We start from the raw sequence: 25,836 nt of genomic DNA, 5'->3' as shown, positions 1-25,836 counted from the left end.
TTTTATTTATTTTGGTTTCTTGAGGTAGCTCAGGCTGACCTGGAATTCACTAGGTAGTCTCAGGGTGGCCTTGAACTCACAGCGATCCTCCTATCTCTGCCTCCCGAGTGCTGGGATTAAAGACCTGCACCACCATGCCTGGCTTGCTACTTTGTTTTTAAAGCAAAGTCTTTTTAAACTGGTGACTCAGATGATGTTTTATTCAGTCTCCCTAAAGATAAATGTCATGCTGTGGCACCTTCCATCTTCAGGAAATAAAATGTGGCATTCCATAGGGATTTGTCACTTTTGTTCTCCAGAATGTTTCATGTTCCTGCGGCAGATTTCAGGAGACAGTTCCTTCCCACTTTTCTCTTTTGGCAATAGTTCTGCTCTATTGGAGTACATTCTGCACTGTTGTTCCTCTCAAGCCTTCAACAGAGCTCGTCACAGTGAAACAGAAAATGCATTAAGTCAGGTGATGCCTCTGTCTCCCCAGGTGGTGACAATTAGTAGGTTTTATTCTATGAAATGTCTAGTAACCCACTACCCTGACTGCCTTCTGATATGAGAAACTAGAAAGAAAAGACATTAATTAATCAAAATAAGATGTCATTGATTAGATAGGACATTTACTTTCCAATGATAATGTAGTCACACTGCACAAGAAGCAAGTCAGTCTTGCTCTATATTTCTGTTCAAGTTGGCTATAGGACACATTAAAAACCCATGCAGGGGGTCTGGAGAGATGGTTCAGAGATTAAAGGCACTTGCTTGCAGAGCCTGATAGCCTGGGTTTGATTCCCCACTACCCACATAAAGCCAGAGGCACAAAGTGGTACATGTGTCTCGAGCTCATAGGCAGTGGCAGGAGGCCCTGGTGTGTCCATACTCACTCTCTTTCTGTCTGTCTCTTTCTCTCTGTCACAAATAAATAAATAAAAATATAAAAAGAGGGGCTGGAGAGATGGCTTAGTAGTTAAGGTGCTTGCCTGAAAAGCCAAAAGACCTAGGTTCAATTCCCCAGTACCACGTAAGCCAGATGTACATGGTGGCACATGAATCTGGAGTTCATTTGCAGTAGCTAGAGGCCTTGGCTGGATCATTCTCTCTCTGTCTATCTGCCTCTTTTTCTGTCTCTCCCAAATAAATAAAAATAAAAATAAATTTGTTTAAAAAAAGAATCCATGCAGGATGCCCTGTTTGGGGAAAGGGTAGGTCTGACAGAACCAGAGATTTACTCTTCATTAAGATTAAGATTTTAGGGCTGGAGAGATAGCTTAATGGCTAAGGTGCTTGCCAGTAAAGTCGAAGGACCCAGGTTTGATTCCCCAGGAATAACATAAGCCAGATGCACAAGGTGGGTTATGCGTCTGGAGTTCGTTTGCAGTGGCTGGAGGCCCTGGCATGCCCATTTTCTCTGACTCTTTCTCTCTCTCAAATTAAAAAAAAAAAAGTTAAGATTTTAAAGGGTCCTGAAGAAATGGCTCAGCAGTTAAAGGCACTTGCTTGCAAAGCCTGATGGCTTGGGTTCCATTCCCCAATACCCACATAAAGCAAGATTCACAAAATGGCACACATACCTGTGTTTTGTTTTCAGTGGCAGGAAACTCTTGATGTGCCTATTCTCTCTCTCTCTCTCTCTCGCTCTCTCTCTCTCTCTCTCTCTCTTTTGATTTTTTTGAGGTAAGATCTCACTCTAGCCCGGGCTGACCTGGAATTCACTATGGAGTCCCAGGGTGGCCTTGAACTCATGGCGATCCTCCTACCTCTGCCTCCTGAATGAGCCACTACCACTGTCTGGCTTTTTTCCCCCCATACTCTCTCTTTGTCTATTTCCATCTTTTTCTCTCTTAAATAAATAAATAACATACATTTTTAAAAAGGGGGCCATGTGATGGTACACACCTTTAATCCCAGCACTTGGGAGGCAGAGGAAAGAGGATTACTGTGACTTTGAGGCCAGCCGGTGACTACATAGTGAATTCCACTAGCCTGGGCTAGTGAGTGAGACCCTACCTTGAAAATAAAAAATTGTCATCTCCAAGCCAAGCCTAGGCAGTCAACAAAAAGCTGGTAGAGGGCTGGAGAGGGGAGGTGGTTTAGTGGTTAATGCATTTGTCTGCAAAGCCAAAGGAGCCAGGTTCAATTCTCAGGACCCATGTAAGCCAGATGCACAAGGTGGTGCGTACATCTGGAGTTTGTAGCAGCTGGAGGCCCTGGTGTGCCCATTCTCTCTCTCTTTCCCTCTCTCAAGTAAATAACTATATGAATAGTGTAAGTAGATTTGAATAGTTCTTTTTGTGTACGTGTTTATGGGCATGCACGTGTCACAGTACAAGTGTGGGAATCAGATTGACAGCCTCCAGGTTGTTTCAGTATGGGGATTGCATTGGTTTGTTTTGTAAGACAGTCATGCTATGTTGCTCAAGTTGGCCTCCAACTCCTGGTGCAAGTGATCCTCCTGCCTCAGCTTCCTGATGAGCTGAGATGAGCATGAGACACTGCTTCTAAGCTTGTTAAAGTGCACAGGTAACCTCACAGAGGTTGTGGATGAGGCTACCCTGTCTGTGCTTTGCAGCTTTGCATCACTTCCAAACGAAAACTGATCTAGTCTATTCCAGTTATGTGTGCGTGCATGAAATGAACCTAAGGGCTCATACGCACTAAGCAAGACATCTACCACTGAGCAACACAATCCTAGTCCCTATCTTCTTCTTGTTGAAGTCATTTTTTAATTTAATTAACTTATTTTTATTTAGTTATTTATTTACTTGAGAGAGCAAGAGACAGAGAAAGAGGCAGACAGAGAGAATGGGCACACCAGGGCCTCCAACCACTGCAAATGAATTCCAGACACATGTGCCACCTTGTGCATCTGGCTTATGTGGGTCCTGGGGAGTCGAACAGAGGTCATTTGGCTTTGCAGGCAAATGCCTTAGCTGCTAAGCCATTTCTTCAGCCTTAAAATTTATTTTTATTAGTTTATTTACAAGCAGAGATAGAGAAAAGAGAGACAGAGAATGGGCTCATTAGGGCCTCTAGCCCCTGCAAACATACTCCAGATATATGTGCCATTTTGTGCATCTGGTTTTACATGGGTACTGGGGATTCAAACTTGTGTCATTCGGTTTTGCAGGCAAGTGCCTTAACCACTGAGAAATCTCTCCAGATCTTGTTTAAGCAATATTATATATATATAGTTTGTTTGCTTTTCAAGGTAGGGTCTCCCTCTAGCCCAGGCTGACCCAGAATTCACTATGTAGTCTCAGGGTAGCCTTGAACTCACTGTAATTCTCCTACCTCTGCCTCCAAAGTGTTGGAATTAAAAGAGTGCACCACCATGCCAGGCTTTTATTTAATATATATATATATACTATAAAAAATATATATATTTTTTTAAATTTTTTTTATTTTTCAAGGTAAGGTTTCACTGTAGCCCTGGCTGACCTGGAACTCACTATGGAGTCTCAGGGAGGCCTCAAACTCATGGCAATGCTCCTACCACTGCCTTCTGAGTGCTGAGATTAAAGGCATGCACCACCATGCCTGGCTTTTATTAATATTTTTATTTATTTGCAAGGAGAGAGAGAGAGAGAACGGGTGCACCAGGGCCTCCTGCCACTGAAAACAAACTCCAGACACCTGCACCACTTGGTGTATCTGGCTTTACGCACGGACTGGGGAATCAAACCCAGGCCATCAGGCAAGTGCCTTTAGCAGCCAAGCCGTCTTGCCAACCCTTGTTTAAGTAATTTTCCTCACTTATTTGAAGCCTTGTTGTATTTTAAGCTTTCTTTTTCTGTGTACTTGGGTAGTTGGGTGCTGGTACTCCTCTATTGCTCAAGAGCAGAGAGGGAAGGTCACTTTTACAAAGCTCTGCAGGGGAGGGAGGGACTAGGTGCTTCTCGCATGGAGGGTAGTCAGTAGCCCTGGATATACATCTATTTCTTGATTGATGGGGAACTTTGAAAAAAAAAAAAATAGGGAGGCAGAAGTAAGAGGATCACTGTGCATTTGAGGCCACCCTGAGAATACAGAGTGGATTCCAGGTCAGCTTGGGCTAGAGTGAGACCCTACCTTTAAAAAAATCAAAAATAGGGCTGGAGAGATGGCATAGTGCTTAGGCGCTTGCCTGTGAAGCCTATGGACCCCGGTTCGAGGTTCGGTTCCCCAGGTCCCACGTTAGCCAGATGCACAAGGGGGCGCACGCGTCTGGAGTTCGTTTGCAGTGGCTGGAAGCCCTGGCGCGCCCATTCTCTCTCTCACTCTCTATCTGCCTCTTTCTCTCTCTGTCACTCTCAAATAATCAAAGAAATAAATAAAAATCTTAAAAAAAAATCAAAAATAAACAAATAAAGAACTAAATAACTTCGAGGGTCATTGTTTTCACTTAGCTTTATGCTATTGGAAAACCTCTAAGGTTTCCAACAAAAAGAACCTCAAAGCACCCTTTTTTTTTTCTGTCACATTGTGTTCTTTTTTATTCTTTTCTTGGCACTGTCTTTTCTAAAGGCTTTTGTATGTCAAACCTGGTTCCACATGTCTTTTTTTTCCCCCCCAAGGTAAGGTTTTGCTCTAGCTCAGGCTGACCTGGAATTCACTATGTAGTCTCACGGTGGCCTCGAACTCACAGTGATCCTCTTACCTCTGCCTCCCGAGTACTTGTCATTTTTAATGGCTGTCTCTATAATATTATTTTTCCTTGAGATACATAAATTTATTCCACTGAATCTCCTGCATTACTGCTTTTTGTTTCTTTAACAGACCATAGGGAAAATATCTGCTGTATTCCTAAAATAGTTCCAAAAATAAGCTGCATTGCAGAACCCAAATCAGCATTAGAAATCAAACAACCCAATTAAAAAATGGGCTATGGAACTAAATAGAGAGTTCTCAAAAGAAGAAATACAGATGGTATATAAACATCTAAAAAAAAATGTTCTACATCCCTAGCCATCAGGGAAATGCAGATTAAAACTACATTGAGATTCCATCTCACTCCTGTCAGATTGGCTATCATCAAGAAAACAAATGACCATAAATGCTGGCGAGGGTGCAGAAAAAGAGGAACCCTTCTACATTGTTGGTGGGAATGCATCCTGGTCCAGCCATTGTGGAAATCAGTGTGGAGGTTCCTGAGACAGCTGAAAATAGATTTACCATATGACCCAGCAATACCACTCCTAGGCATATATCCTAAGGACTCATCTCACTACCTTAGAGATTTTCTTCACTTTGAGAGTGTAACAGAAATCACTGGATGCAATAAGGTATTGAATTGTCTTCTCTGAAGTCTATGTCTATGGGTCTGGCTGGGCCACTTGATGAGAAATCTCAGCAAGAGATCCCAGATACCACACTGAGGAAAAAATTGAACTGACAGAGTATTTGATATTTCCAAGGAGTCACTTAGGTTCTATTACTGCAGCATTCAAAACATAGATGTAGTTCAGTGCTGTGATTAAAGTGATTTTGCCATGAGCCTCTTTGGAAGATACAGTGCTGGGCTACAGATATTTCATCATTTGAGGGTATAAGGTAGCTAAAGCCATTTCTCGCCAAAAGGCCAGTTTTGGGGCTGGTGAAATGGCTTAGCAGTTAAGGTGTTTGCTTGCGAAGCCTAAGGACCCCAGTTCAATCCCCCAGGACCCACATAAGCCAGATGCACAAAGGGGCACATACATCTGGAGTTCATCTGCAGTGGCTAAAGGCCCTGGTGCACCAATTCTCTCTTTATCTCTATCTGCCTCTCTTTCTTTCTCTCTCTCAAATATATGTATGTATGTATGTATGTATGTGTGTGTATATATATATATATATATATATATATATATATATATATGTATGTATGTATATATATATATATTTTTTTTTCCCCCTTGGCTTTTCAGGGTAGGGTCTCACTCTAGCCCAGGCTGACCTGGAATTCCCTATGTAGTCTCAGGGTGACCTTGAACTCTCGATGATGGGATTAAAGGTTTGCACCACCATGCCCGGCAATAAATAAAATATTTTTAAAAAGAAAAAAACAAAAGGCCAGTTATTTCTTTAGTTTTCCCCCAAAACTTCAGCTTCAGCAGGATGGAGTCATAAATTCTGTGACACGGCTGCCTTCTCATCTGTCTGGGGAGTTATAGACCATACCTATGACAATTCATGCACCTCTGCATAATGAGTTTGGTTTTATAAGTCATAAATCTTCACTTAACATGCAGGTGGTGTTAGATATCAGGTTTGAAAAAAGCTGATATAGTTACTAAGTTCATGAATGTCATAAATCGTTCATGTTAAAGATAGCCTAGAATCATGCTATCATCTGAGGCAGACCAATTCCAAGGTAGTTGTTAAACATAAAAATTTGAGCCTCTATGATTATTCAAATTCAAATGCACTTTTTATTTGAATATTAAAACTGAGTTTTCTTTGTTAAGTTGAAGTCAGTTTCCTGAGACTCTCCTTTCACTGTCAAAGAATCTACCAATAACAATATCTTTTCTTCCCCAATCCCTGAATTCTAGCAAAAATATATCACAAAATACATTACCTGTGCATTTGCAATCCGGATCTTTAATGTGCTGAAAATGAGATTTAGACGGTTCAATAAATCTTGAGGCACATTTTTAGGAAAAAAAAAATTCTCTGGAGTTTTGGGGATTACTTTCTTCTTCTATATTTTACACGAAGTTGCCATGGATTAAAGATTTACTGTTCTCAGAGGCAAGTGTAGCCCTCTTCCACACCATCTGTTTCTTCCATGCAAAGCAAGGGAAAGAGTAGGTCTTAAAGAGATTTATCTCTAGGACAGCATACTTGAAATTGTATAGTGTTGATGTGCCCTTCTAAGCCTAGAATTCATCTCAGTTTGTGGAACATGGATATTAGGCTGAAGTGTGTGCTGGTGGTGGTGGTGTATGTGTGAGTGTGGCAGTGTGTGTATGTTTTATTTTTTTCTGAAAGCCTTTGACTTAGCAAATGATCACAGCTATGTTTGGTTATAGTTGAGGAAGGTAAAACTGCTAGTACTTGTAGTGAGAATCTTTTTTTTTTTTTTAATTTTTAATTTATTTATTTGAGAGCGACAGACACAGGGAGAAAGACAGATAGAGGGAGAGAGAGAGAATGGGCGCACCAGGGCTTCCAGCCTCTGCAAACGAACTCCAGACGCGTGCGCCCCCTTGTGCATCTGGCTAACCTGGTACCTGGGGAACCGAGCCTCAAACCGGGGTCCTTAGGCTTCACAGGCAAGCGTTTAACCGCTAAGCCATCTCTCCAGCCCTGTAGTGAGAATCTTTTAATGAGAAAACAGAGAGAAAAATGATTTTAACTGACACGATTAGAATTTTCTTAGGTGGATGAGGTATCTCCTCTTATGGTCACCAGCATAGGGCTGTGGGACAGATATATAACTTCTTCCCTGGCGAATCTCATAAAGCTCTTTTGTGGTGACTGTATGAGAAGCTATCTCTCCCAGGTACTTTATGTGGGCAGCCAGTCCTTGACTAAAGATTATAGGTGTCAGTTCTAGGCAGAACACCTTTTTTACCAAGTGTAGTCAAGTTTTCATCTGTGCCAAAGATTTTTGTGGTGCTCAGGGTAGAACTGTTTAGAGGGAGAGTCTAGTGGGAGAGAGTTAGGTCAAGGGGCACTGCCTTCAGCAAGCATTAACGATGATCTTGCAAAGTGAATTGGCTCTCACGAGAGCAGATTATTATATAGTGAGGACACACCACTTGTCTAGTCTCTTGAATGTGGCCAGTTCCCCTTCCACTTTTTCATATTATCATGTAGCCAGAGGCCAGAGTCAAACAGATGATGGGTCCAGGCTCATTTTTTTAAAAAAGTTTTGAAAAATAGAGAAATATTTTTTATTTACTTATTAGAGAGAGAGAGAATAGGCATGCCAGAACCTCTAGCCACTGCAAACAAACTCCAGACACATGTGCCACCTTGTGCATCTGGCTTTATGTAGGTACTGGGGAATCGAACTTGAATCCTTAGGCTTTGCTAGTAAGCACCTTAACCACTGAGCAATCTCTCCAGCTCCCCTCACCACCTTTTAAATTATTTTTTGAAACAGTCTCTATGTAAACCATGATGGTTTTGAATTTGTGGCAAATTCTCTCACCTCTGTATCTGGAGTGATTACAAGCACATGCCATCATGCCAAGCTTGGTCTTAAACCTATAAAGCCATCAGCCAATTAACCTTTTTTCCCTTATAAACTACCAATCTCAGGTATTTTGTTGTAGCCACATGAAATAAACTAATAGAATTTTGTTTCAGGAATCCCACTTGATTTGAGATTTGAAAAATATCTCCTTGTGAATTTTGTAAAATGAGGTGTGTGATATTTGTAATTGAATTAATCTTATGATTGAACTGAGAAGGGGCTGGGAAGATGGCTTGATGGATAACAAAGTGTGAGCACTGGAGTTTGGATCCTCAGAACTTACATAAAGCCAGATCTGCTGCCTAAGTGCCCAGTATGCTTAAGGAAAGAAGAGAAGTGGAGACAGTGACTATGCAGGAAGCTCATGAACCAGTTAGCCTGGCAAAGGGAGTGGTGCCCAGGAGACCCTGCTTTAAATGAAGTGGAAGGCAAGGGCTAACACCTGACAGTTGTTCCCAGACCTCCTCCATCTGCACGGTCCAGCAGGTGTGCACCCTCACTCACACGAGTGATCATGTGAGCGAGAATGCACAGGCGCAAGCATCTCCCCCTCACCCCCCACCCACAAAAGACTGGGAAGCTTATTTCTTGTCAATTTCCTCACCTCTTCTCTGTCTCCACTCCATTGACAGATGACCATTTCTTCTTGCCTTCCTACCACCCAGAATGTTCTTTCTTAGCCAAATGTTGGACTTAGACTCATCCTGTGAGCCCACTTAGGTATCTTCCTGAGGTAAAGCTGGTCTCTTGGTCCCCTGTGCTTCTAGGGGATTTATCTACAGCTCTGTCATGACACATTTGAGTATTTGCTCTCATTCTCCCTCCCATTAGAAGCTTAGCACCTCAAGGAAAGGAACAGTTTTAGTAACCTCAGTATTGACAGTACCCACGAAATCTCACACCAGTGAAAATCCAGTGACTAATTCTCCCACATATGACTCTGTCCACCTGAGCACTAACATAGTCTTTGGAGAGAACAAAATTTTTTCATTGTTGTTCTTTTTGATATAGGGTCTCACTCTAGCCCAAGCTGATCTGGAATTCACTATATAGTCTCAGGCTGGCTTTGAACTCACAGCGCTCCTCCTACTTCTGCCTCTTGAGTGTTAGGATTAAAGATGTGCACCACCATGCCCAGAAAAACTTTTAATTTAATTTAATTTATTTATTTGACAGAGAAGGAGGGAGAGAAAGAGAGAGAGAGAGAGAGGAGAGAGAGAGAGAGAGAGAGAGAGAGAGAGAGAGAGAGAGAGAGAGGAGAGAGAGAGAGAGAGAGGGAGGGAGGGAGGGAGGGAGAGAGAATGGGTGTACCAGGTCTTCCAACCACTGGAAATGAACTCCAGACACTTGTGCCCCCTTGTGCATATGGCTAACATGGGTCCTGGGGAATTGAACCTGGGTCCTTTGGCTTTGCAGGCAAATGCCTTAACTGCTAAGCCATCCCTCCAGCCTCAGAAAAACTTTTTTTAAAGTTGTATTTCATTATAATTTCTACATACTAAGGCTGACTCATACAGCATTTAGAGTCTCCCATAGGAATGCCTGTGGGTAAAGAGGCAAGCAGAAATTCCTGCATTCTCAGTGCATCCTGGGATGTACTGTAGATTCTGAGCAGATCATGTCTTGATCTTTATTCCTGCATAATATTCGTCTCATGAACTTTTATGTCTTTGCTTTCTCATTACATTCACTCTAAGCCTCATTTCTTTTACACTTGAGCTGTAGTAATTATAGCAGGTATGACTCAGTTTATAAATTCATGTGTGTAGGAAGTAACACATTTATTTATACTCTTAAATAAAGGTAAACTCCAATTATATGCTCTGATCCCATCCAACTCATGGGATTTTTTTTCTTTTCTTTTTTTGTGGTGTTGGGTATTGGTATTGAAGCCAAGGCCTTGCATGTGTGAGCCAAGTATTCTACCATTGAGCCTCACCCACAGCACTGTTAGGAAATTTAAACTCACAAAGAGAGAGAGAGAGAGAGAGAGAGAGAGAGAGAGAGAGAGAGAGAGGGAGAGTGGGTGCACCAGAGCCTCCAGCCACTGCAAATGAACTCCAGACACATGTGCCTCCTTGTGCATCTGGTTTATGTGGGTGCTGGGGAATCGAACCTGGGTCCTTAGGCTTTGCAAGCAAGTGTCTTAACCACTAAGTCATCTCTCCAACTCAACTCTGGGTTTTTTTTTTTTTTGTGTGTGTGTGTGTGTGTGTTTGTTTCTTTGATTTGCTTTTTGTTTCCAAGGTAGGGTCTCACTGTAGTCCAGGCTGACTTGGAATTCACCATGTTGTCCCAGGCTGGCCTTGAACTCATGGCCATCCTACTACCTCAGCCTGCAGAGTACTGGGATTAAAGGCATGGACTGCCACACCTGGTCTTAGCTCTTCTATTTTGGACAATAGTTGTGGTGGTCTCTTAATCCTAAACCCTATCACTACAACCACACAGCACTTACCACTTACAATCTGTGCATGGTTCTAGTTTCTTCATTGAGCCATACGAGCTTTGCAGGTGCATAGTCCTCTGTGTCCTTGTTTCTTGAGCCAGTATAGGGCTCGTCATAGTATGTGGCATTGATTAATTCTGATGAAGGATGCCAATGACACAAGTATGGGGCCTTTCTGAACACACCCAGCTCTTGTCACAGTGAGAATCAGGAAGGGAAGGGGCCAGGTTTCATTACTGCTTTATATCGAGTATCTTACTGGTTTGTATCACTGTGATGGTCGTAATGATTTTCAGTTTGATGGGATTTAGGATCTCCTGTGAGAGATTATGTACATTAGGTTAGCCATAGTCAGGTCTGTGAGGGATTATTTTGATTAGGTTGAGGTGGAAAGGCCCACCTTAATTGTGGATGGCACCATTCCATGGGCTGGGATCCTGGATTGTATAAAAAGGGGAGAGGGGCTGGAGAGATGGCTTAGCAGTTCAGGTACTTGCCTGCAAAGCCAACGGACCCAGGTTTGATTCCCTATGACCCACATAAACCAGATGCACAAGGTGGCGCATGTGTCTGGAGTTTGTTTGCAGTGGCTGGAGGTCCTGGTGCACCCATTCTCTCCCTCTCTCTTTTTCTCTCAAATAAATAAATGAAAAAAAAAATTTAAGTAGGGGAGAGCTGGCTAAACAGCAGCATTTGTGACTTTCTGCTTCCTCACTCTGGGCTGAATGTGACCAGATGTCTCAAGTTCCTGAAAGCTTGATGGAGTACAATCTAGAAGAATGAGCTGAAATAAACTCTTCCTCCACTGAACTGATTTTGGTCAGGTATCTTGTCCCAGCAATAAGAAGCAAACTAATACAATCACTGAGGAGTATCCTCCTTGTCCTGCTGCTGATGTGGGAAGAAGTATTGGCCTTAGTAATAATGTACACATTCCATTCACCACAGCATTTGGCCAGAGCTCCTTGGAGTGGTGGTCAGTCTGGCTTTGCTGTCTTTTGGCTTCTCAGAGGCTGCCTTGCTTAAAACTCACCAATAGGTTTCTCTATTACAAATGAAAACAAGCCAAGCCTTCTTGAACAAATCAACCTCCTTACCACCTGCTCCAAGTAATTATCCTTCCAACGAGCTGTAGTCACTCAACAGATGTGAGAGTGTCTAGGCAGATAGACTGACCAAAAGGCCAGCTCCAGCTCACCCTCTGGAATCAGAGAAATAGAATCCCAAACCCTCTAGCCTCAAGTGCTGATGGGTACTGTACTTGTTCCCTTGCATCAGACTCCTGTGACTTCATACTAAACTTTTTTGACCTCAATTTGTTTGATTCAGTGATGGGGAATATAGCAGAAGATTAAGACATCTGGGTGGAGAGACTAGATAACCTTTGAAGTTCCTTCTAATCCTGCAAATCTGTGTTACTATCACTTAAAAATGCTATTTATTTTTGTTTAGAGAGTGTGTACATGTGTATGGATACTGTAAGGCCTCCCTCTGCTGCAAACAACCTCCAGACACACCTGGCTTTATGTGTGTGCTGGGGAAAAAAACCCAGGCCAGGCTTTGCAAGAAAGCACCTTTAACCACTTAACCATCTCCCCGACTCTGTAATTGTCACTTGTACTCTCTCTCTCTCCCTCCATCCTTCCCTTGCTCTTGCAGTGGCAAGAGGCCCTGGCATACCCATATCCTCTCTCCCTCTCTCTCTCTCTCTCTCATGTGTGTGTGTGTGAGAGAGAGGGAGATTATAATTTAGTTCTTCAGATTGAGTCAAGGACCTCATGCATACTGGGCAACCACTCCAACACTGAGCTGAACCCCTCAGGTCCAGTTTCATTTATTTATTTATTTATTTATTTGAGAGTGAGAGAGAGAAAGAAGCAGACACAGAGAGAGAATGGGTGCACCGGGGCCTCTAGCCACTGCAAACAAACTTTAGACACATGTACCACCTTGTACATCTGGCATTATGTGGGTACTGGGGAACTGAACTTGGGTCCTTAGGCTTTGCAGGCAAATGCCTTAACCACTAAGCCTTCTCACTAGCTCCCAAATTTATTTTTTTTAAATATATTTGAGAGAGAGAAGGAGGGAGAGGCAGATAGAGAATGGACCCACCAGGACCTCCAGCCACTGCAAATGAACTCCAGATGCATGCACCATCTTGTGCATCTGGTTTACATGGGTACTGGGGAATTGAACCTGGGTCCTTAGACTTCACAGGCAAGTACCTTAACTGCTAAGAATCTCTCCAGCCCACAAATTTATTTATTTATTTATTTTTATTTTTATTTTTTTGGTTTTTCGAGGTAGGGTCTCACTCTGGCTCAGGCTGACCTGGAATTCACTATGTAGTCTCAGGGTGGCCTCGAACTCATGGTGATCCTCCTACCTCTGCCTCCCGAGTGCTGGGATTAAAGGCGTGTGCCACCATGCCCGGCTCCAAATTTATTTTTTTAATATTTTATTTTTATTTAGTTATTTATTTGGCAGAGGGAGAGAGAGAGAGCAAGAGAAAGAGAATGGGCGCACCAGGGCCTCCAGCCATTGCAAATGAACTCCAGACACATGCACCACCTTGTTCATCTGGCTAATGTGGGTCCTGGGAAATCAAACCTGGGTCCTTTGGCTTTTCAGGCAAATGCCTTAACCACTAAGCCATCCCTCCAACCCCCAAATTTATTTTTTTAAAAAAACTTTTCATTGACAGCTCCCATAAACATAGCTAATAAACCATGATAATTACCACCCCTTATCCCAATCTCCCCTTTTCAAACAGACCCTCCATTGAATCCCTTCTTTCCAATCAGTCTCTATTTTATTTTGATGTCATCATCTTTTCCTCCTTTTATGAGGGTCTTGTGTAGGTAGTACCAGGCACTGTGAGGTCATGGATATCCAGGTCATCTTGTGTCTAAAAGATTGTATTGTAAGCAGTCCTATCCTTCCTTTGGCTCTTAAATTCTTTCCGTCTCCTCTTCCACAACGGATCCTGAGCCTTAGAGGGTGTGATAGCAATGTCTCAGTGCTGAATACCCCACTGTCACTTCTCAGCACCATGGTGACTTTTGAGTTACCCCAGTGGCCACCATAATCTGATAAGAGAAGCTTCTCTAAAAGTGAAAGTAGCATTGATATATGGGTATAAACATTTTTAAAAAAGTGCTTACAGGGCAGTTTGGAAGACATAATAGATGCATTTAGACAACAGTGGTTGTTACTCCCCTAGGGCTTATGACCTCCTCAGCTATAGGCTTTTGATTAGGTATTTAGTATCGGGCATGTAGTCCCTCCTGTGGAGCAGGCCTCCAGTCCAATGATGGATTGTCCAGTGCAATCATGCGTTTGCTCGCTGCTCACTTGTAGATGGGTTTAATGCTGCTTCTCTGCTGTTTATATGTTTGTGCTCAGTTGTTTAATGTTAGCTGTCTTCAGCTGTACATTTCTAGGGGCAGAGAACACATGTATACACTTTTCTTTGTATAGCGTTTTGCATGTGGGTGTATGTGTGTTTCATCCTGTGACTGTAGGGAAGGACTGAGGAGATGGAACTGAAAATGTCAGTAAGTACTGTCGTGGAGGAAATTTTGAAACTCTGTAGATTAATTCCGAAGATGTGCAGGGCACCAGGTATGGTGGCTCACACCTTTAATCCCAGCACTCTGAAGGCAGAGGTAGAAGGATTGCCATAAATTCAAGACCCCCCCCCCCCCCCCGAGACTATATAGTAAATTCCAGGTCAGCCTGGGCTAGTGCGAGACCCTACCTCAAAAAATATATATATATATTGTTTTTATTTATCTGCAAGGGAGAGAGACAGAATGAGTGCGCCAGGGCATCCAACACTGCAAATGAACTCCAGACACATATGCCACCTCATGCATCTGGCTCCATGTGGGTACTGGGGATTTGAACTAGGGTGACCAGACCTTACAAGCAACTACCTTTTACTGCTGAGCCATCTCCCCAGCCCTGAAAGCTTACAATTTGTTGTGTGCAATATGTGTATGTGTGGTGCATGTGCACTTGTGTGGACCTCTGTGGACACAGAGGACAGAGGAGATTGATGGGTGACCTTTCTCCATTGTTCATCCATGGATTTCCTTGACACGGAGTCTTTCTCTGAAGACTGAGCTGCAGGTTTTGTTTTTGTTTTGTTTTCCAAGGTAGGGTTTCATTCTAGCTCAGGCTGATCTAGAGTTCACTATGTAGTCTCAGGCTGGCCTCGAACTCTCAGCAATCCTCCTACTTCTGCCTCCCGAGTGCTGGGATTAAAGGTGTGCGCCACCATGCCCAGCTCAGAGGTGTATTTTTTTTTTTTGTTTTTTTTTTTTGTTTTTTTTTTTTGTTTTTTTTTGAGTACCAGCTCTTCCCTAATCTCTTCTTTCTCAAGGACTGGGGTTGCAGATATGCATAGCCATGCCCAGATGTTTCTGTGGATCCTGGGGAATAGAAAGAACTCAGATGTGTGTATTTGTGTGTGGCCAGAGGACAAGCTTGGGTGGTGGTAGGGCTACCTTCTTGTTACTGGGACAAAACACCCAACAAAAGCAGCTAATGAGAGGAAAGAGCTTATTGAAGCTTCATCATGAGGGAGAAAGCATGACACAAGCAGGTAGCTGTCACATATCTAGGTGGAAGTGAAGGGACCAAATTGACGCCATCACAGGCTTCAGTAAAATACCACCCTAACTAGGCCTGTTTCAGTTTCCGGGAGAGGCAGGCAAGACTTCTGGGAAAGGGCTGGCTGGTAATCAACAGTGAGGGAAGAAGATAGCTGCTGGGGAGCTGAGTCAGCTCCTGGAGACATGTCCAAACAGGCCCAGACATGCCCCTTTCACACCTTTCCCTGCAGCCAATCAGAGAGGTACAACTGTAACTGCTCCATTTTGGTGCCTTTCACTGCAACCAATCAGAGACGTACAACTGTAACTGCTCCATTTCGTGCCTTTCCCTGCAGCCAATCAGAGACGTACAACTGTAACTGCTCCATTTCGTGCCTTTCCCTGCAGCCAATCAGAGACGTACAACTGTAACTGCTGCTTGCCTAGCCAATCATTTTAAAAGATTACCTAACCCTGTCTGAAATTCCCCTAATTGTGCTTAAAAGGGACCTGCATGCTCCTCTCCGGTGGCCATTTTATGCGAATGGTTGATCCCCCCACACGCTGGCTGATTCTGCAGAATAAACGCTCTTTGCTTTTACATAGTATTTGAGTCTGCGGTCTTTCTTTAGCGATTTTTGGACCCTTAAAGAAGTAGTGTGAGCACTGGGCTGGTAAGCCTCCCTACCCCTAGTGACACACCTCTTCCAGCAAGGGACACACCTCTTCCAGCAAGGCTCTACATCCCAAATCGCCCACCAGGTAGGGATTGAGTATGAGACTCAATCACAGACACATAAGGCAGACATTTCATATTCAAACTATCACAGGTATCATCCTCAGAAACGCTGTCAACCGCCTTTGAAAGAGTCTCTCACTGGCTCACCAATTAGGTTGGACTGATTTGCCAGCAAGCCTTAGCTCCTTTTATCTCCACCTCCTCAGTGTTGATATAACCAACATTTTTTTTCATGCAATTTACTAACTTTTTCAAGTTTCATTAATCTTAAAACAAGTTATGGTAAAATTTTAATTAGGTCTTATGAAAACACTTCAACACTATATTGTAGCAATTTGGAGGGACACTAATGACCTCATTTGTCCTGATGCCTTGTAAAATGGCATGACTATTTCCAGCTGTTCCTAAATTTTTGCAGAAACACATTCAGATAAGCAGATTAGTTGGCTATATACATATGTATATGTAGGCAAGCCAAACAGACTGGCCTTTTTTTAATTTTATGAGTGAGAGAGAGAATTGGTGTGCAGGGCCTCTAGCCACTGCAAGTGAATTCCAGATGCATGTGCCACCTTGTGTACATGTGTGACCTTGTGTGCTTTGTGACTTTGTGTGTCTGGCTTACGTGGGACCTGGAGAGTTGAACATGGGTACTTAGGCTTTGCAGGCAAGTGCCTTAACTGCTAAACCATCTCTCCAGCCCTTAATATTTGGGTTTAGTGGCACACCATATCTGTGGTGGTTTGATTCAGGTGTCCCCCATAAACTTAGGTGTTCTGAATGCTAGGTTTCCAGCTGATGGAAAACTGGGAATTAACGCCTCCTAGAGGGAGTGTATTGTTGGGGGCTTGCTTATGGGTGTTATAGCCAGTTTCCCCATGCCAGTGTTTGGAACACTCTCCAGTTGCTATTGTCCACCTAATGTTGGTCAGGGGGTGATGTCTACCCTCTGTTCATGCCATCGTTTTCCCCTGCCATTGTGGAGCTTCCCCTTGAACCTGTGAGCCAAAATAAATCTCTTTTTCCCAGAAGCTGCACTTAGTTGGGTGGTTTCTACCAGCAATGCGAACCTGACTGCAACAATATCCAACTTTTTTTGTTTGTTTTTGGTTTTTCTAAGTAGGCTCTCACTCTAGCTCAGGCTGACCTGAAGTTAACTATGTAGTCTCAGGGTGGCCTTGAACTCACAGCGATCCTCTTACCTCTGCCTCCCAAGTGATGGGATTAAAGGCGAGCACCACCATGCCTGACTTCCATATCCAACATTTTTACATGCATATTGTGCATTCAACTGAGGTCCTCATGCTTGTGAGGTAAGCATTTTACTGACTAAGCATTTTGTCAAGTATGGTGGGTGTGCCTATAATCCCAACACTTGGGAGGCTGAGACAGGAGGATCAGAGTTCAAGGTCATCCTTGGCTATAGAGGTAATTCTGACTACCTGGGTTATATGAAACCCTATCTCAAACAACTAAAAGAGGAAGTTGGGTGTGATGTCACATGCTAGTAATCCCAGCACTTGAGAGATGGAAGTGGGAGGATCAGAAATGCAAAGTCATCCTTGTCTACATATTGAGTTTGAGGCCAGTCAGCTACATGAGACCCTGTCTTTAAAAAAAGAAGAATTTGGAGGCTGGAAAGATAGCTTAGTGGTTAAGGCACTTGCCTGTGAAGGCTAAAGACCCAGGTTCAATTCCCCAGTACGCACATAAGTCAGATGCCACATGTTAGTGCATGCATCTGGAGTTTGGCCTTTGCAGGGGCTAAAGGCCCTGCTGTACCCACTCTCTATCTCTCTCTCTCTCCCTCTGCCTCTTTCTCTCTTCTCAAATAATAATAAAAAAAATTTAAGGGACTGGAGAGATGGCTTAGCAGTTAAGCGCTTTCTTGTGAAGCCTAAGAACCCTGGTTCAAGGCTCAACTCCCCAGTACCCATGTAAGCCAGGTGAACAAGGTGGCGCATGCATCTGGAGCTTGTTCGCAGTGGCTGGAGGCCCTGGTGCACCCAATCTCTCTGTTTCTCTGCCTCTTACTCTCTCTGTTGCTCTCAAATAAATAAAAATAAACAAAAAAATTTAAAAAAATTTTAAAAGTTTATGAAGAAAATTTTTATTTTTTTTCTAGTGTTTCTCTTTGGTGTGATATGAATCCTATAAGTTGGTGTCTCTGAGAGTTTTAAATAATACAGGGTAGTTATCGTCAGCAGACAAGGGATTTCAGCAACCACATAATTTCTGAATAAGGGTAGGCAATAGCATTGCTTTCCTCTCTTCTGCCAAGGAAGCATAATTGCTCTCATCTATGAAATGCACCCCCATCTATTCTTCCCTCAGGATAAACAAGAAGTTCCAAGCACAAAGGTGACTCAGGATGGGCTACGGGCTCTGGGGAATAGTTAACTATCTGCAGAGCTGTTTCTTTCCATGAAGGTGACCAGTAGAGATGAAGGACATGATGAGAGAAAAAATAATAATTCTGCCAGTTGTTTTTCTAAATTTCGCCCTACCCCCTCCCATCTATCTCCACTTTTGTTGAAGCTTCTTAGAGTCACAAAGCAATGTTTGTCTGAGCAGTTCTTTCCTCAGTTCCTGTTAGACCCTGTTAGAGACTTGACTGTATTTCAGTCTCAGCTGTGTCTCAGGGTTTAATGTGGAAGGGGTAGATGTCATCATCTTTAATGAAATGGCTAGATATCTTTATCATAATCAAAAGACATCTTGGTCTCCCAGTTCAGAGCCAGAGGCTGCTTTGCAAGGACATAAAGGCTCCAACCTGAGCCACTGTCAAGCCACCAGATGGAGCAGCAGTCCTTCTCTGTGGCCTTTGGGCCCACCTGAGCTGCTTTTGCTAGTGATGCTAGGTCCAGCTCTGAGGCCAGCCGGGACAGGGAAATGAATAAAGATGACTGCGCCACATGGCCATAACTGTTGTCCTGTCTGCAGAGGAATTTGCTAAAATATGATCCTGGGGAGACTGTTTTCACCTGCCTCTCTGGAATGACTACATAAGCAATTTGAGGAGTGAGTGCTTCTATGCCCAAGGAGAGTCAGTCTACAATCAGGGGAAGGTGCAGAGATAACAGACCAAGGCCTGTGCAGTGGATACCTGATTCCTTCATACCTAGAAAATCCAGAGGTGTCTGGCAAGTCTCTTGGCCACAATGCTCCCTGGAGCCTGGAGCTCTTTGAAGAGAAGAAAAGGCTCTAGGAACAATAAAGCTGCTGCTCTTGACGAAAAAGTCAGGAGGAAAGAAAATGAGACTAACAAGGGCTGAAAGGAGCTGTCTGTGCGCTGGAGAGAATGTTAATGCAATAAAACCAGTGGCTCTTGTTGGTAAAGAGGAATGTTCAGACAGTGAAGCTGAATTATCACCTGCCAAAGTCACTCCTCTCTGGCTTACAGGTACTGGAAGCTTCCTTATTAAAATCTGTGGCATGGTGGCACACACCTTTGATCCCAGCACTCGGGAGGCAGGGGTAGAGGTAGGAGGATCGTGGTGATTTCAAGGCCACCCTGAGACTACACAGTGAATTCCAGGTCATCCTGAGCTAGAGTGAGACCCTAACTTGAAAAAAAAAAAAAAAATCTGTAGACTGCTTAAGTAATTGACCTTGGGGCTAGTAAACCTTAAGCTTCTACCACACAGCTGGATAGATGGTGACTTAAAAAAAAATTTTTATTCTTATTTGTTATTTATTAAAGAGGGAGGAAGGGGCGGGGTGGATGGGCATGCCAGGCCTCTAGCCACTGCAAATGATTGTCAGATGCGTGCGCCACCATGTGCATCTGGTTTATATGGGTTCTGGGGAATCGAACCTGGGCCCTGATGCTTAGCAGGCAAGCACTTTAACCGCTCAGCCATCTTGCCAGCCTGATGGTTATTCTTACTATATACTAGAGATGTGAAGAGTGTGCTCACTGAAACCTCTCTGCCCTTCTTCAAGCCTTCAGGACATCTGTGAGATGAAGAGCTCTCTCACATCCTCCTGTAGAGCCAGAATGGAGGAGGATTAAACGGGTTCCTGCTCTCTAAGAGCAGGACCTACGATTGTCTTATCTCAGTTCCTTTTTTATTTTTATTTCCTTAAAATAGCATAAATCCAGAAGTAGGGGTACACTGGGGGGCTCAGCGGGTGCATCTACATCACCCAGTGCAGACCTGTCAGCTGGTTCTTGCTCCATCCTAAAATGGTCTGTGGAGGGGAACAATGACTTTGGGAGTTTTGGCTGCACAGTCTCCTCTTCATTGGGAATCCAGAGGTGTCTGGCAAGTCTCTTGGCCACAGTGCTCCCTGGAGCCTGGAGCTCTTTGAAGAGAAGAAAGGGCTCTAGGAACAAGAAAGCTGCTGCTCTTGACGAAAAAGTCAGGAGGAAAGAAAATGAGACTAACAAAGGCTGAAAGGAGCTGTCTGTGCGCTGGAGAGAATGTTAATGGCTCTGCTCCCAAGCTGCGGAGTCTGAGCCGGTAGGAGTAACGCAGATGCCTCAGCTGTCACCTACAGAATACTTTCCAGGACTGAACTTGCGAATAACCATATCCTGATTTTCTTGGATCAAGAAGTAGGACCGAGCCGGGTGTGATGGCGCACGCCTTTAATTCCAGCACTCGGGAGGCAGGGGTAGGAGGCTCGCTGTGAGTTCAAGGCCACCCTGAGACTACACAGTGAATTCTAGGTCAGCCTGGGCTAGAGTGAGACCCTACCTCAAAAACCAAAAACCAAAAAGAAAGTAGGACCTATTGAGACCAAGGAGAGAAATTATTAGGAGAACCCAGGACTAGCCCAGCTGTTGGGGTCTAGGGACATGACTCCCATTGAGCAAATCTGGCTGTATCTGTTTTCGCTGTGTATGAAATAGTAGCTGCTATGAACTTAATTACTTTCCCAAAAGTCATAGGACACCAGAGGATGCTCCCGTTCATGCTGCTGTCTTTCTGTCGCCCTCCCCACACCTCCAACTCATACTTCAGCCTCCTGAACTGTGAGAAATAAGTTTCTATTTTTTTTGTGTGAGAGGGTTATATATATGTGTGTGTGGTGTGTGTGTGTGTGTGTGTGTGTGTGTGTGTGTGTGTGTGTGGTGCATGCAGGTGTGTGTGCACTTGTATCTGTAGGCTCACAGGGGGTAGAGGAGAGCTTCAGAGGACCTTCCTCCATTGCTCATCTGGGGATTTCCTGGAGCTGGAGTCTCTTTCTGAACGTGATTCACCAGTCTTTGCTCCCCATAGGACTTGGGTGACAGGCACACCCAGCTGTATACACAGGTCCTAGGAAATTGAATTCAGGTGGTCTTAGACCCTCTTATGCCGTAATGTTTGCCAAGCAAGCTCTTTTACTTGCTGAGCCATCTCCCCAGCAAAAGGTTTTGTGGCTTAAGCTGCCTGTTCTGTGGTGTCATGTTATAGTAATTGCAGTGGATACAGTTGCTTCCCTGCTTAAACCTCTGTCTCTTTTTAAATATTTTATTTATTAGAAAGAGAGAGAGAGAGAGTGGCCATGCCAGGCCACTAGCCACTGCAAAGGAATTCCGGATGCATGTGCCACGTGTGCATCTGGCTTTACATGGGCATCAGGGAATTGAACCTGGGTCCTTAGGCTTCACAGGCAAGTGCCTTAACTGCTAAGCCATCTCTCCAGCACTTTTTTTTTAAGGTAGGGTCTCACTCAGCCCAAAGTGATCTGGAATTCACTATGTAGTCTCAGGATGACCTCCAACTCACAGTGAGCCTCCTACCTCTGCCTCCTGCTGAGTGCTGGGATTGAAGGCCGTGCATTACCACGCCTGACCTTACATTCCTTTTACCACATCAATGTGCCCCTGGTTGCTTTATTGAATTCAAGTAGTTCCTTCATCCTCTTCTAGAAAATTGCCCCCAGTAGATGGGAACCCCTTCTGTGTACCCAGAAACTTATAGCTAAGAGAGTGTAAAATAAGCCCTTTTCCTTCATGGACTGACTAATTATTTGGTGCCATTCATACTCTTGGATCACCCACCCATGGCATTAGGCTGGGTCTAGACACCAAGCTGCAAACACATCCTTCTTTTCATCCTTTCTTACTTTTTAAAAAAATATTTTATTTTGGGCTGGGCGTGGTGGCACACACCTTTAATCCCAGCACTTGGGAGGCAGAGGTAGGAGGCCATGAGTTCCAGGCCACCCTGAGATTGCATAGTGAATTCCAGATCAGCCTGGACTAGAGCAAGACCCTACCTCAAAAAAATATTTTTTATTTTATTTATTATTTATTTTTGGGTTTTTTGAGGTAGGGTCTCATTCTAGCTCAGACAGACCTGGAATTCACTATGTAGTCTCATTTTTTATTTATTTGAGAGAGAGAGGGAGAGAATGGGTGCACCAGGGCCTCCTGACACTGCAAATGAACTCCAGATGCATGAGCCCACCTTGTGCATCTGGCTTATGTGAGTCCTGGGGAATTGAACTGAGGTCCTTTGGCTTTGCAGGCAAATGCCTTAACCACTAAGCCATCTTTCCAACCCCTTTCTTACTTTTTATTTTTTTAAATTTTTTATTTATTTATTTGAGAGCAACAGACACAGTGAGAAAGACAGATAGAGGGAGAGAGAGAGAATGGGCACGCCAGGGCTTCCAGCCTCTGCAAACGAACTCCAGATGCGTGCGCCCCCTTGTGCATCTGGCTAACGTGGGACCTGGGGAACAGAGCCTCAAACTGGGGTCCTTAAGCTTCACAGGCAAGCACTTAACCGCTAAGCCATCTCTCCAGCCCTTTTTTGTTTGTTTTTTGAGGTAGAGTCTCACTCTAGATCAGGCTGACCTGGAATTCACTGGCTCCTTTTCTTACTTTTCTCATTGTTTTTAAAAAATTAATCTAGGCCAGGCATGGTGGCACACACCTTTAATCCCAGCACTTGGGAGGCAGAGGTAGGAGGATCACCATGAGTTTGAGGTCACCCTGAGACTAGTTAATTCCAGGTCAGCCTGAGCTAGAGGGAGACCCTAACACACACAAAAAAAAACATACAAACAAAAAAATTAATCTAGGATTTGAGAGATGGCTCAGTGGTTAAAAGTGCTTGCTTGAAAGCCTCATGGCTGGGATTCAATTCCCTAGTTCCCACAGAGAGCCAGATAGACAGGGCTCATGCATCTGGAATTCATTTGCAGGAGCAAGAGGCCCTGGCGTGTCCTTTCTTCCTCTCTCTTCCTCTCTCCTTGCAAATAAATAGTAAATGAAATATATTTTTTTCTCTTTTTTCCAGAGTTTTTTTTGTTTGTTTGTTTTTGGTTTTGGTTTTCTGAGGTAGGGTCTCACTTTAGCTCAGGCTGACCTGGAATTCACTATGTAGTCTCAGGGTGGCCTTGAACTCATGGTAATCATCCTGCCTCTGTTTTTCCCCACCATGCGTGGCTCTAAAATAATTTTTAAAATCTATTTGTGTGTGTGTGTGTGTGTGTGTGTGTGTGTGTGTGTGTGTGTACTCACCAGGCTCTCTTGCTGCTGCAAATGAACACCAGACACATGTGCCACTTTTGTGTCTGAATTTGCATGGGTGCTGGGGAATTGAACCTGGGCCAGAAGGCTTTGCAAACAAGTGCCTTTAAGTGCTGAGCCATCTCCCCAGTCTCAATCATTGTCTTTTGTGTCTGAAGTCATATCTCAATAAGGCTTATGACCTAAATTCTGTTTCAGACTTCACTTCTAATGAACCTGGCTTATGACAACCACTGATCTAACAGAGTAGCGAGCGATGCTCTAATGACTAGAGAGAACCTTACCAGTATAGTGTGGAAGGCTCACGCCCGATGGCAACGTGGAGTGGAACTAACAGCTCCCATTCCCATGTCCAAAGAGCACGGAGGAGAAAAGGTCTGCTGGGAAAGACGAGGAGGAAGTGTTTTCTAGCAACAGATGTCTCTTTTCACAGGCATCTGTGAGGCAGCTGTGCTAGCAAGGGGGTAAGTAGCCTTGTTAGCAGAGAGCTCGACAATTTTGTATTTCACTTCATTTTGTTTGTATTTATTGTGTATGTGGTGTGCACGCATGTGTGGGTGCATTGTGGGAGTGGGGGCTCATGTGTATGTGTGCACGTATGTGTGTGGAGGCCAGAGGTTGACACAGAGTTTCTCCATTGCTCTCTACCTTATTTAGTGAGACAGGGTCTCTCGCTTGAACTCAGCTCTCCCATTCAGCTAGTCCAGCTAGCCAGCCTGCTCCAGGGGCCACATTTCCTTGTCCTAAGCTTTGGGGTTCCAGATGGGCTGCCATACCTGCCTAGCATTTACCTGAGTCTTGGGGATCCAAACTAAGGTCCTCATGCTTGTATAACAAGTGGGTTTTCAGTTGATCCATCTCTCCAGCCTCATATAGTTATGTCTGTAGTTTTTTATTTTTATTTGGAGAGAGGCTTTCATGTAGCCTAGCCTGGCACTTGGGATGCTGAGGTAGGAGGATTGCAGTGAGTTTGAGATCAGCTTGGGACTACAGAGTGAGTTTCAGATCAGCCTGGGCTAGAACGAGACCCTACCTTGAACAAAAAATGTTCCTTAAAGATTTAGGGCATATGTCAAATATCCCTACCCTCCTTAGCAAGTATTTTAGCTGACTCACTATGTCTAGAAAGAGAGTGGCTCTTGAACATTGTTCTCCAGAGATCTGTCATCTTATGTTTAGATCTAGTGGCAAAAAGAATTTGGGACATCTCTTATCCATTTCCATAACAATTCTCCCAACATTATGTGGAGAGAATAAAATAGCAATAGTATAAGGGAACTTACCCCAGAAAGACAATGGGAAGGCAACCATCTGTTTTTCTGTTCAGCCTCTTCTGGAAAGGGTAGATTTGCTTGGAGAAGTCTGGATCCATGAGTTGAAATGAATCTCAGGATTTTATTTCCCCCTTGGGGTAGGGGAGGAGAGGGAAGGGGAGAGAGAAAAGGATAAAAGAGAAAAAAGAACTCACTACTCTAGAGAGAGAGAATATCTTTTCCCATAAAGGATGGTAATTTGTGATTGGTACTTCTCTAAACCAGTGGCTCTTACCAGAGGTGTTGAGTGATCTGGTGGGCCAGGCCTGGGTCATGTCCTTACCTTTGAAGTTGTAGGAAGGATGCGCTGGCTCCAAAACCATGTGGTCTTGGAATAACCAGAGAGACGATTCCCTAAGGAAGCCATTTGTGGGGAGGAACATATGTCCATTACAGCATGTTGTATCTATTTCCCTTTTTGACTATAGTCATTCAAAGGAAGTTGCATAAGAAACATAAAGGATAGGTTTAGCATAAATTCTGAATAACTCTTTCTAGACTCAGCTGATGAAAAAATGCAAGTCACGAGCTTCCGAGAGGATTTTCCTGTCTCTCTCTTCTCTCCCCTTGAGAGCACTGGGATAAATAGACATAGCGTTACATTACTGCATGCATCTTTGACTAAGTTCTGGGGATGCAAACTCAGAAACTCATGCTTATGCAGTAAATGTGTTACCCACCAAACCATCTCCCTGTCCCTCCCTCCCCCCTGCCCTTTTGTTTTCTCATTAAAAATTTTTTTTTGTTTAAAAAAAAAAAAGAAAAAATGCAAGTCAGTATAGAAAGTTTCAAATCAACCCAGCTACTAAGAGGAGCTGGCTGGTCACTGTGTCCAGACTAGCTGGGCGTGCTAGGACACCATGTTCAGGAGGAGGCAGTTTTGCCATGGCTGCAAAGGTTGTGCCAAGAAGAGTAGCCTGGCACTTGGTGGTCACTCAGTTAATGTCTGTGGAATGTCTTCTCAGAGAATGACAGACCAAAGGGGAACCCGGAACACACAGGCTCCCAGAACCAAGAATTGAAGGCACAACAGGAGAAGGAGTTAAAGGTGCTTGCTTGCAAAGCCTGGCATCCTGGGTTCTATTCCCAAGTACCCACATAAAGCCAG

The 25,836-nt window shown here is 43.9% G+C and overlaps 1 non-coding gene and 1 pseudogene across 1 annotated transcript; both read right to left on the bottom strand.

Moving 5' to 3' along the window:
* LOC101600702 overlaps positions 1 to 25,836 on the bottom strand; it is a 41,646-nt pseudogene that overhangs the window by 4,555 nt on the left and 11,255 nt on the right.
* On the bottom strand, positions 16,265 to 16,395 carry LOC123454390. The gene has a single exon (XR_006633355.1). It is a non-coding gene; the product is annotated as a small nucleolar RNA SNORA33 (small nucleolar RNA).

Source organism: Jaculus jaculus, chromosome 13 (genome assembly GCF_020740685.1).
Source record: "Jaculus jaculus isolate mJacJac1 chromosome 13, mJacJac1.mat.Y.cur, whole genome shotgun sequence".
NCBI classification, from domain to species: Eukaryota; Metazoa; Chordata; class Mammalia; order Rodentia; family Dipodidae; genus Jaculus; species Jaculus jaculus.
This window is presented reverse-complemented; position numbering and strand designations above follow the sequence as displayed.